This window comes from Notamacropus eugenii, chromosome 1 (assembly GCF_028372415.1).
Source record: "Notamacropus eugenii isolate mMacEug1 chromosome 1, mMacEug1.pri_v2, whole genome shotgun sequence".
Taxonomy (NCBI): Eukaryota; Metazoa; Chordata; class Mammalia; order Diprotodontia; family Macropodidae; genus Notamacropus; species Notamacropus eugenii.
Window position 1 is genome coordinate 547193941 of NC_092872.1, and position 13764 is coordinate 547207704.

The following is a 13764-nucleotide window of genomic DNA, read 5'->3' on the forward strand; positions in this document are numbered from 1 at the left end:
GAAGAAAATAAAACCTTTAAAAATAGGCTAACTCAATTGGAAAAAGAAGTCCAAAAAGCCAATGAGGAGAAGAAGGCTTTAAAAAGCAGAGTTAGCCAAATGGAAAAGGAGGTTCAAAAGTTCACTGAACAAAATAGTTCTTTCAAAATGAGACTGAAGTTCAGGGAAGCTAATGACTATACGATAAACCAAGAAGTTACAAAACAAAACCAAAAGACTGAAAAAACAGAAGATAATGTGAAATATCTCATTGGAAAAACAACTGACCTGGAAAATAGATCCAGGAGAGACAATTTAAAAATTATGGGACTACTTGAAAGTCATGATCAAAAAAAGAGCCTAGACATTATCTTTCACGAAATTATCAAGAAAAACTGCCCTGATATTCTAGAACCAGAGGGCAAAATAAATATTGAGAGAATCCACTGATTACCTCCTGAAAGAGACCCCAAAACTCCTAGGAATATTGTGGCCAAATTTCAGAGTTCCCAGATCAAGGAGAAAATATTGCAAGCAGCTAGAAAGAAACAATTCAAGTATTGTGGAAATACAATCAGGATAATATAGGATCTGGCAGCTTCTACATGAAGGGATCAAAGGACTTGGAATAGGATATTCCAGAAGTCCAAGGAACTCGGATTAAGACGAAGAATCACCTACCCAGAAAAACTGAGTTTTATTCAAGGGAATAAATGGTCATTCAAAGAAATAGAGGACTTTCAAACATTTACGATGAAAATACCAGAACTGAATAGAAAATTTGACTTTCAAACACAAGAATCAAGAGAAGCATAAAAAGGTAAACAGGAAAGAGAAATCATAAAGGACTTTAAAGCTGAACTGTTTGCATTCCTACATGGAAAGATAATATTTGTAACTCTTGAGACTTTTCTCAGTATTTGGGTAGGTGGAGAGATTATACACACACACACACACACACACACACACACACACATATAGACAGAGAATACAGGTTGAGTTGAATCAAAAGAGATGATATCCATAAATATAATAAAATTAAGGGGTGAGAGAGGAAAATATTGGGAGGAGAAAGGGAGAAATGGAATGGGGCAGACTATCACTCATAAAAGAGATAAGAAAAATCTTTTTCAATGGAGGAGAAAAGTGAGGAGGTGAGAGGAGAAAAGGGAAGCTTACTCTCTTCACATATGGCTTAAGGAGGGAATAAAATGTTCACTAAATTTTGTATGAAAATCTATCTTACACTACAGGAAAGTAGGGGAGAAGGGGACAAGAGGGGTAAGGGGGCTGATAGAAGGGAGGGCAAATGGGAGAAGGGAGTAACTAGGAGTAACACTTTTAGGAAGGGACAAGGTCAAATGAGAGAATAGAAAAAAGGAGGGGACAGGGTAGGATGGAGGGAAATATAGTTAGTCTTACACAACATGATATTATGGAAGTCTTTTGCAAAATGACACATATATAGCCTGTACTGAATTGCTTGCCTTCTCAGTGGGGATGGATGGGGAGGGAGGAAGAGAAGTTGGAATTCAAAATATTTGAAACAAATGTTGAGAATATAATCGAGAAATAAGAAACACACATAATGGGGTACAGAAATTTATCTTGCCCTACAAGAAAAGAGAGAAGATGGAGATAAGGGAAGGGTGTGGTGTGATAGAAGGGAGGGCACATTGAGGGAAGGGGTAATCAGAATGCAAAGTGTTATGAGGTGGGGGGAGAGGAGAGATGGGGAGAAAAATTGAAACTCAAAATTTTGTGGAAATGAATGTCGAAATCTAAAATTAAATAAATAAAACTATTTTAAAAAAGAAGTTGCAACTTAACAGGAATGATGCTAAGGCTTATATAGGAAAAGTAGTGGATTATCTGGCAGATATGCTAATTAGGTGATGACTTGCAACCTTGGTCACAGGCGTCATTCACTACTGGAAACCAGGGGAACAGGTTTCTCAGGGGTGTATTTTTGGTCTGTTACATCTGTGGTAAGATAGCTTTGAGAGTTGATGTCTAAAGCTTGACCTCTGTATTGAATAGGATAACTTTGGGAATCAATACATGAAAATTCTGTGGTTACAAGACAGTCCTGGTTTTACAAGAGAATTTCTTCAGGGGTCACCTTGTTCCTGTGATGGGGAAAGGTAGTTTGTTTTACTGGGGCCCACACATGAGTAATTGTGGGGAAAGGTAGTTTGTCTTACTGGGGCCCACTCATGAGTTATTGCTAGGCATAGTGTCCTTAGGCTGGGGAGAAAACTGTCAGGAACAGTGTTTTGAAGTTAGAGAGAAATGTGATCTTGGAATTGGGGTCCAAGCACAAGCATCCATGCACCCCATCAACATAAGGTGGAAGATGTTCACTTCCTATAAAGACAAAAGGCAACAGTAGGATTTAGAAGAAAGAGCTTGACTGTGGGATTTGCAAGTGGCTAATTTCCTTTAAACCTTCATCAGTAAGGAAAGCAAAATATGCCATGACAAATCCAATTGATGAGAGTGTGCACTTGAGGCTAAAGAGGGCAAAATGTTCTTGGTTACTAATCACAGATCACTTGAAATACAAATAGCTCAGATCAAGAAGATACTGACAAACTGAGTAGATGAATGTCAGGCTAAGCTTGTTCAACATACCACCACACCATTCCACTCCAGTGGAAAGGAGCTGCCAAGGAGGCACCATTTATATAAAGTCTCCATACATGAGTGATTTCCCTAAATTAGAAAGAGATATGTCAACTATATGAGTTAAGGGAACAGAGCAGAGAACTGTTGCTTTGAAATTCTAGTTTTTTTCTTAATTACAGATATGTATTTGTCCTTCGTTCTTGAAGAGGACCATGACATCAAGATGCTGACATGACTTGCAGTTGACTTTAATCTGAGTGAGGGAGGGCTGTGCAAGGTCACCAACCTCACTTTCTTCTCCTGAGTCATCTGGGTCCAGGGGTCTGATATTCATCAGAAGGACTAGAGATGACCCAGGATGCAATGTGAGTCCCTGGCCCTTTTAGGCTAAGGTCTTATCACATTCTCACTTTGAGTGAGATACACCCATTCAATGAATAGGCTTCTTTAAGTAGTTACTCAAGGGATAGTTATAGATTTACTTTTCAATTGGAGTATAAATTACTTGAAGGCAAGAAGAGCCTCACTTTTGTATCCACAGTGCTTAGCACAGGTCTAGACACAAAGTAGTCCTTAACAAAATGTTTTCCATTCATGAGGATTAGTCAAAGGAACTGGAAATATTTAGCCTAGTAAGAACACTTAGAGCAGGAAGTTCATGAACTTAGATGGGCAAAAAATTACCATTATTTTCATTAACCTCTAACTGAAATTTTGCATTTCCTTTCATTATGAATTTTATTTTAAAATATTATTCTGAGGAGTCCCTAGGCTTCACCAGGCTGAAAAAGGGATCTATTACACAAAAATTTTAGGGACCCCTGACTTAGAGGCACTATGATACTGGGAGAAATGATTGGAAGTTGCACAAAGACAAGTTTAGGCTTAAAAGCAGGAACAACTTTTTAACAATCAGAACTGTCCCAAAGTGGGATGAGCTGTTTTAGGAGGAGGTGGGGCTCCTTTCATTTGAGGTCTTCAAGTAAAAGCTCACTAGTCGTCTGTCAGATAGTCATGAAAGGAAATCTTATTGAGGTATAGGTTGGACTAGATGGCCCACAATAGGCCCTCATGATCTGGATTCTTTTACCCAGCATCTTACTTGTGCCAAAAGCACAACCTCCCCTCTCCACCCCCACTGGAATATCTGATCCTCCCATTTACTTGAGTAGATTGACTTTTAAAGGAGGCAGCTGAATACTCAGGTATCCGCATCCTGTGCTAAGGCTGAAAAAATGTCTCCTTTCATCACCACCCACGCAAGGCACTGTAATTTCCCAAAGATGTTTCTGTCAGGCAATTTGCAGGCAGCTGGAACTGAACCCTTTCCTATCTAAGGAGGAACAACAATAGAGCCCCTGGGACTGTTACACAGATTATAGCTGGTGATGGCAAAATCAGGAGAGGTAGAGATGGAGGAGGGGAGGGGTGCTTTCCTGATTGGAGCATCTAGGAATATAATGAAGATAGATTTTTGCTACTGTCATTGTCTTTTCCTTCCTCCCCCATCTCTCCTGTACATTTATCCACTTTTAAAAATGGGAAGAGAAACAACCACCAGTGGCTCTCCAAAGAGACAGTGTGCTAAAATGGAAAGAGTAACTAGATATGGAATAAGAGATCTGCCTTTGCCACCTAACAGCTGTATGACTTAAAGCATATCATCACCCTTTTGTGGACCTCAGTTTCCTGAAAAATGAAGGAATTGGGCTACATTAACTCTTTGGTCCCTTAAATTTCTAAGTCCCAGAATTATAACTAGGGTGAAGTACCCAGGGGTTTTTCCATGAATATGGGATATAGGGAGGTTCACTTTCCTCTCACAGTCCTCCTCCAACCCTGTGCAAAGCCAAACAACTGTATCTACTCCTTTGCCTGGCCCTAGGATAGTATTTCCAACAAACCATCATTTTTACATCCCTCTCCCAACCTCCTCCTTCTATCAATCAATCACCAAGCATTTACATGAACTAATGGAGATGAAATAGCAGAATCAAGAAAATAATATACACAATGACTATCATGATGAAGATGGAGTACTTCAAAACAGCCAAAAATGAATGTTACAACATGTTTACAAAGGGGGAAAGGAGATAGATATGTGTAGCATTGCACAGATTATCAGGTTTTTTTTTTCAATGTATTGATATGTTTTACTTTTTTCCCCTTCTTCCTCTTTTTGTTTCATTCCTCTTCCTTTCCTTTATTTTCTTTTTCTTTGTTTCGCACAATTAGGCTTTCTTCTTTCCCAGGCTAAAAAAGTACTTCAGCTATCAAATGGCCTGATCCCACTGCTGATTAGCATGAGAGTTTTGACCTGGTCTCTTTCTAACTTGGACCAATTCACCTCTCCTTAAGCAGTCTGGTAACCACATAATCAAGTGAGCTCACCATATTTGAGCTGAACTTAGAACAAGCACCTGATGTACTTAGGCCACTGTAGCTCAGAACTCTCCAGTCCAATTAATCCACCAGCATCACCCTCCTCAATAACAGGAATCATAGGCACACACCATCAATTCCTGGCACCCTAAAAAAAACATGTTATAAGAGATGATTTTTTTTTCTGAGAAGAGAAAAGGATAGAGAGGGCAGTTTAGGAGTTAAAAAAAAATCAATAAAATTTATTTTTTTAAAAATAAGCATTTATTAAGTATCTCATATTTAAGAAAAGTGCACAGGTTATCCATGTTCACACTTTCCTTCCTCCCTAGGCTCTCTCTGCTCCTGACTCTCTGAACTTCTTTTTTCACCATTATCCATGATCTTTCTCACTGTGGAAGATCATTCCACCCCTGTAGCCATTTCCTCTGATTGACCAGTTCCTCCTAGGAACTCAAATTTAAGAAATGTGCTTAAGCTAGCCAGGTTCACTCCATTGCCCTCTAGCATCCACTCCTGACTCTCTAGACTTCACCAAGCCCCAATATGCACAATCCCTCTTCTATCTCCACCCCTCCACCCCCAGCTTTCAATTTCCTTTTATGGCCTTCTCTCATTAGAATGGACGCTCTTTCGGGGTAGAGACTCTCACTCTCTTTATTTTTACTTGCACTTATATTCCCAGCACTTAGCAAAGTGCTTGGCACATAGTAAGCATTTAGTAAATGTTTGTTTCCTTGTTGGCTGCATACCAGCCTGCCCTGGGCCACGTCTAATTCAATCTAGTATGATGAGTCAATTTCAAAAGCAATGGTTGAATGAATGAACAAATGAATAATTTTTTTTTAAAAAAGCATTTATTTAAGCTCTTACTATAAGGAAAGCACCAGAATACAAATAGAAAAGCCAAACAGTGGCTATTCTCAAAGAGCTCATATTGTAATAGGGGAAGACAGAATGTTTTGGAGGTTATCAACTACAAGTTACATGGCATAGTGTTGCCTTTTGTCTTTCTTCGTAGGAAGCAAGCAGCTTCTCCTAGTCATCTTCCACCTTGTGCCACCTCTAGCCCCTTAGTCTTTCTCCATGCCCAGGCAGGGCCATATGGGGCACTCCTGGGACAGAAATAGAGTTCTCCTCATGGCATGAACTCCAGGTCCTTCACAGTAGTCCTTAGCATACAAACTAAAGCTCACGGCAATACATATTATTTAATGTTTTTTTCTACTAATAAACCCAAATGCTGATCCAATAAATCCAATTCTGAACCATTTGACTGTGTCAAGGACCTTAGTGGTGAAAGATTTCTTTTCTAGATCTTCAATAGCCATAGCTGATGAGCTATGTAACGCCTGCAAAGGCAGGTACCCAGTGTTGATTCCATGACACTGGAGTGGAAGCAAGGCATGGGGTTATCACTATCCCCATGGCTCTTGGGCAATGAATGGCTGATGATCAGTAGTTAGTTTTTGAGTTGGTGCTAATAGTGAGTCTGTTCTCAGGGTTTGCACCTCTCAGTGATAGCTCTGGGGGTAGGGGGGGCACACTAGAAAAGATTAGAACAAAGTCAAAGAATGGTGGACTGTCTAATAATTAGGAAAAGGAAATTCATTTAACAATAGCATGGAAAGGATATTCAGCAAGGACACAGCATTGATTCCATTCCCCCTTTTCTCAGGGTACTATGAGCTACACAGAATATAAAGCCTGTACTGATAAATTCTTGGTCCCTTTTCTGGGTCACATCACATCCTTCTGTAAAGATGGCCATTTATTATTTTTCCCTTCACTAGAGTGACCTTGGGCAAATCATTAAATTCTTCTGAGATTCAGTTAATTCAGTTAAGAGTATGTTGGACTAGATCAGCCACTCTCAAAATGTGGTCCAGAGGTCCCAATGCAGTCCCTGAGGGTCCTAAGACCCATTTATCTTGTCTGAAAAATCAAAACTATATTCATAAAATAATACCAAGATGATTAATTTCTGATTTGGTAAATATTAATAGATATAACAACCTTCATAAACAAAAGTTTTTTGGGGTCCCAAATAATTTCTGAGTATAAAGGAGTCCTGAGACCAAAAAGTTTGAAAACTGCTGGATTAGTTGATCTCTGAGGTCCCTTCTAGATCTAAGTCTTTGAACCATGAAATGTGAACTTGTCCACACCAGAATTCTTCTGCCCCCTTTTTGCTCTTTTACATAGCCCAAAATAAGTTTTCTGCATTGGTTCAAGTTTTATAACCTAGAGGAGCTGATGAGCATTCTATTTTGTAGTGGAGATAGTCCTTAAAATATGTTGGCTTTAACCTAGAGAGGCAGTGTGATGTTAATATTATGGTATACATCACTGAATATTGGTATTGGCCAGTAGACATGATATCCAATGACCAGAAACAATATAAGTGCTGGAGGAGACATAGGTCCAAGCTCTATTTTGGACACTATCTGTGTAATCAGTAGAAAGTAATTTATAAATAATATTAATAACTCACATTTCCATAATGTCTTCAGATTTCAAAAGTACCTTTGTCATAACAGTAGCTAACCTGTTATTATACCCATTTTATAGGTGAGGACGCTAGCTCTGAGAGATTACGTGACACCTTAAGGGTTAGAAGACATCCAGAGTCACACCCACATCTCCAAACTCCTAGTCCAGTGTTCTATCTACTTGGCATCATTGCTTTTCTGAGTATCAGTTTTCTCATTTCTAAAATACAAATTGCAAAACCTCAATTACCTGCCTCCCAGGATTCTTGTGAGGATCAGTTGAGATACTATATTTTGTAAACCATTTGAGAAAACTGAAAGCATTATAGAAATGTCAGCTATTATTAGATTGCACTCATAGCCCTACCTCCTTGCATCTTAATTCTTCCTTTTTTTAGAGGACATTTTAACCACTAAAAAAAAAAAAGCAATCTTGCCTATGGCTTGTTCCTGAGAAATATGTAAGTATGGTATTTCCACGATAAAAATAAATAAGCTGAGTCATAGGAATTTAGAATTACAAGGAACCCTTGCAGTTATATTGTTCAGGACCTTCATTTTACAGATGGGAAAACTGAGGCCCAGAGAACATGTCATGATAGTAAGTGGGTGGCAGGGTTTGAACAATGGTCTGTTTGATAGCGTTGCTCTTTCCATTATTTTTCAAAATACTTGAAATCAGCTTCCATTCATTTTCTTCTATTTTCTCTCAAAGATCAAGTTTGTGAAGCACTGGGGAAGGGGAGGGGGGATATGGGGGTTATTCTATTAGAGAAAAGTCCAAGCTAAATGTTCAGACTAGCTGGGAGGAAACCTGAGTAGCAGGACGAGGAAGCATTTGTAGGACTATATTCAACAAATAATTATAAGGTTCCGAGCTGGGTAAGGAGAGGATAGCAATAAGATTAAAGAGTGGTGAGGGGCAAAAAGAGGTACAAAGAGAAAGAACCCTTTTAGGGAAGTAGCAATCTAACAGTGGTCATAATACATGGAGAAAGAAGTATCATGCAGTAGAAGTAAGGCCAGTCAGAGTCAGAAAGAACTGAGTTCAAATCCTATTTCTGACTTGTACTAGATGTGTGACCCTAGACAAGTCATTGAAGCTCTTAGTGTCCCCAAACAACCATCTAACACTGTAAATTATAGGAGGTGTGACAATCTGCTAACAGATTGATCAAGGGGGTTTCCACACTTGTGGAATCACATATTCAGATCCCACTCTGCCCTCAAGATACTTGCAGACAGAACTACAAAACAAAATAAAATGTTGTAAATGAATAAGTGGGAGAAAAGGGACTATGAGATCTAATAATGAGATAACTGTGAGACAGATGTCCCACAGTCCCAGAGAAAAGCTATAATAAGGCACCAGAAGGAACAATGAACAGCGCAGTGGAGGTTTGCACCAAAAGTGCTGAGAATCTAGGAATGTTCTGAGATAAACCAGACCAGGGAGAAGGCAAAGACTGAGGGGGTAGACCAGTGGCCAGGCTCTTCTTAGGCAGCCTGACCTGACCTGCAACAGAGAAGAGGGCCAGAGTAATAGCCAAGCAGTGCACTATGTAGGCAGTCCCACACAAGGTAAAGCATTGGGGGTAAAAGAGGCCCAACAGTAGGGTGTCCAGGCATCGCATCACCCAGGCCTAGGCAGCATGTGTCTAAACCAAAGCAAAAGTCACAGTAGGGAAAAGGCCAGGAAAGCAAAGTTCCTAGGGCTTATCAAGAAACTTTGCTAGCAGGAAAATCAATATCTATCCTGGGGCCTGTCAGGTTCTCAAAAAGAGATAGAGCCAACTCTAGGTTAGAAGCCCAAACCTAAGTTGAGTCACCTGAGGAGACTGAGCTGAAACCCAGGAATTCCTGCAGAAGGTGATGCCTAGTCTTCACCACCACATCCAGGAAGAAGCAGGACCTGCTCCCATCTCCCAAGAGTACTAAAGAGAGCAGAGACTGATGCAAGCCAAAAACTCCATTCAAGAAACTGAGGCTGGAGGTAGGAGGGAACTCTTACTGAATACCATGAAAGAATATATGGATTGAGAGAAGCCCAAAAGATAAATGTAAAGAAGAAAATAAACTCTACAATAAGTGTAAGTAGAGTTTCAGAAAAACAAGTGCTCTGATCACAAGGACTGTCAGAGTACTTGAGAAAATGGAAAAAAGACAAAATGTAATACTAAAGAATATAATAACAGTTAGGAAAGAAAGAATGAAAGGAAGGAAGAAGGAAAAGAAGAAGCAAAGAAAGAAAGAGATAAAGAAAGAGAGAGAAACAAACAAACAAAGGAAGAAAGAAAGAAACAAAGAAAGAAAGGCAAGGAGATATATTGTTCTTATTTGTCCTTTTTATCTCAAAGAGGACCATGACATCAGGAAGGTGATGCCATGACTTTGCAAGTGAATTTGATTTGTGAAGGAGGGCTGTGCAAAGTCCCCAGCCTTACTTTTTCCTTTGGAGTCATCTGGGTTCAGTGGCAATATGTAGATCAGGACTACCAGAGATTTCTCTCAGCAAAGAGAAATAAAGGTTTAGATGGATGGCAGCCAATCTTATTTGAGAATTGAACTCTTTGAAAATTAAAATGGGCTGGAGGCAGAGCCAAGATTGCCCAGTAAAATCACGGATTTGCTAGAGCTCTCCCACCAACCCCAGCCAAATACCTGTAAAAAATTACTCTAAACAAATTCTGGAGCTGCAGAACCCACAAAATGACAGAGTGAAGCAAATCTCCAGCCCAAGGCAGCCTGGAAGTTTGATGGGAAGCCTCTATCACACCGGGATGGAAACAGAGCACAGTCATGGGCCACACTGGAACAGACAGGACCTGAGCAGGCCTGGGGGGAAAGGGGAGTACTGAATCACTAGCACCTGTGGCACTTTCCAGACTTCACAACCCCAAAGACGCTGAGAACAAATTGGAAAGTCAGTGGAAAAAACCTATCAGACCTGTGTGAGAGAGTAGAGAGGTCTGCCCCAGCCCCAAGGCAGCAGAGGGGGCAGAGGACCCTACTGCAGCCATAGCAGCAGCAGGGGTAGCAGCAGCAGCTGTTTCTGGAGCTCTAGGACTACAGATTGTAGTAGGATCAAGCAGCTAGCAGTACGCTCCTCCCAACCCCCACTGGAAGCAGAGCACTATCTTGACAAAGAGCTCAAAAGTTAAGTAGTTTGGTGGGAAAATGAGCAAAAACAGGACAAAAAATCAGACTATAGAATCTTACTTTGGTGACAAGTATACATACAACCAGAAGGAGACAACAAATTCAAAACTCCTACATCCAAAACCTCCAAGAAAAATACAAATTGATCTCAGGCCATGGAAGAGCTCAAAAAGGATTTTGAAAATCAAGTAAGAGAAGTAGAGGAAAAATGAGAAGAAAAATAAGATTGATGCAAGAAAATTATGAAAAACAAGCTTGCTAAGGAGACCAAAAAAAAATGCTGATAAAATAGACCATACCCAAATGGCAAAAGAGATCCAAAAAAAGCCACTGAGAAGGCCTTAAAAAAGCAGCATTGGCCAAATCAGAAAAGAGGTCTGAAAGCTCACTGAAGAAAATAATTCCTTAAAAATTAGAGTGGAGCAGATGGAAGCTAATGGCTTTATGAAAAATCAAGAAATTATAAAACAAAGCCAAAAGAATGGAAAATAGCAGACAATGTGAAACATCTCATTAGAAAAACAACTGACCTAGAAAATAGATCCAGGAGAGACAATTTAAGAATTATTGGGCTACCTGAAAACCATGATCAAAAAAAAAAAAGAGAAAGCCTAGACATCATCTTTCAAGAAATTATCAAGGAAAGCTGCTCTGATATTTTAGAATAAGAAGGCAAAATAGATATTGAAAGAATACACTGATCCTGAAAGGGATCTCAAAAGGAAAACTCCTAGGAATATTGTAGTCAAATTCCAGAGTTCCCAGGTTAAGAAGAAAATATTGCAAGCAGACAGAAAGAAACAATTCGAATGTTGTGGAAACACAATCAGGATAACACAAGATCTAGAAGCTTCTACATTAAGGGATCACAGGGCATGGAATACGATATTCCAGAGGTCAATGGAGCTGAGATTAAAACCAAGAATGACCTACTCAGTGAAACTGAGTATAATACTGCAGGAAAAAAGTGGATATTCATTGAAATAGAGAACTTTCAAGCATTCTTGATGAAAAGACCAGAGCTGAATAGAAAATTAGACTTTTCAAATATAAGAATCAAGAGAAGCATGAAAAGGTAAGCAGGAAATAGAAATCATAAGGAACTTACTAAAGTTGAACTGTTTACATTCCTACATGTCAAAACAGTAGTTATAACTCTTGAGACTTTTCTCAGTATTAGAGTAGTTGGAAGAATTACACATACATACATACATTACAATACACACACACATACATACACACACATACATATATATATTGAGAGGGCACAGGGTGAATTGAATATGAAGGGATGATATCTAAAAAAATAAAATTAAGGGTTGATAGAGAAATATATTGGGAGGAGAAAGGGTAAAATGGAATGGGGTAAATTCTCTCACATAAAAGAGGCAAGAAAAAGTTTTTTTCAATGGAGGGGAAGAGAGGGGACATGAGAGGAAAAGAGTGAACCTTACTCTCATCAGATTTGGCTTAAGGAGGGAATAACATGCACACTCAATTTGATATAAAAATCTCTTGCCCTACAAGAAAATAGGATAAAATTAGGGAGGGGTGTGATAGAAGGAAGGGCATATTGGGGAAAGGGGTAATCAGAATGTATGCTGTCTTCAGGTGGGCGAAAGAGGAGAGATAGGGAGAAAATCTGGAACTCAAAATCTTGTGGAAGTGAATGGTGAAAACTAAAATTAATTAATTAATTACTTTTTAATTAGAATGGGCCCAACAGAAAGCAATGACTTAATGAGACAACAAGAAACACTAAAACAATTTTTTATTTCTAAGATACATATTACCAAAAACAAATGACCTAGAAAACCAGTCAAAGAATGATAATATAGGAATCACTAGACTAACTGAAAATTAGTCAGTCAAATATTTAGTAAGTCCCTATTCTGTATTATTCACTGTGCAAGCACTAGAGATACAAAGAAAGAAAAAAATCAGTCCCTGTCCTCAAGGAGCTTATAGTCTAATGGGGGAAATAGCATGAAACAACTAAGTACAAACAAGATACACTGGATAAATTGGAGATAACAGGGAAGGCTCTAGAATTAAAGGGATTGTGAAAGGCTTCCTGTAGAAAGTGAGATTTTAGCTGGAACTTGAAAGAAACCAGGGAATCTAGGAAGCAGAGAGAAGGATGGAGAGTATTCCAGGAATAGGGAACAGCAAATGAAAATACCGGTAATTGAAGAATGAGTTGTTTTGTTTGTCATGGAGGCCAGTGTCACTGGATCCCAGAGTCCATCAAGGGTGGAGGGTTAAGGTGTAAAGAAGATTGGAAAGGTGTAGGAGGAAAAGATGGGTTATGAAAGGCTTTCAGTGCCAAACAGAATTTTACATTTGATCTGGAGTAAAAGGGAACCACTGGAGTTTATTGAGTAGAGGGAGGTGGTGATTTCACTAGACCTGAACTTTAGGAGGATGATCATATTGACAATTAAGTAGAGGATGGATTCAGGTGGGAAGAGATTGGCAGGAAGTCCAACAGACAGGCTATTATGGTAGTCCAGAGGTGATTAGTACTGGCCCAAGGTGATGAGGGCTGCTGGTCACATCAGAGGAGAAAAGAGGATATATACAAGAAGTATTACAAGAGTAAAATCCATTAGGTCCTGGCAACAGATTGGATATGGGGAAAGGAGGGTGAGAGTGAGGAGTCAAAGATAACAAGTAGGTGGGACCTTAGCCTGGCTGACTAGGAGGTTGCTGGTACCCTAAAAAATAATGGAAAAAAGAGAGAATAGAGAATTTGTGTGTGGGAGAAAATGATGATTTCTGTTTTGAACATACTGAGTTTAAGATGTCTACTGGACATCCAGTTTGAGAGGTCCAATAGGCAGCTGGAGATGAAGGACTGGATATCAACAGACAGGTTAATTGCCATCAGGATAGAGGCAATAAACGAATCTATGAGAACCAATGAGATCACCAAGTGGAATACCTAAAGAGCAGGACCCAGGACAGATCCTTGTGGGACATCCAGTTAGCAAGCATGACCTAGATGAAGATCCAGCAAAAAGAGACTAAATAGCTGTCAGGCAAGAAAAAAACCAGGAGAAATTAACAAAGCAGAGAAAAGACTCATATATACAAAATTATTTATTGCATAATGGCAACTCTC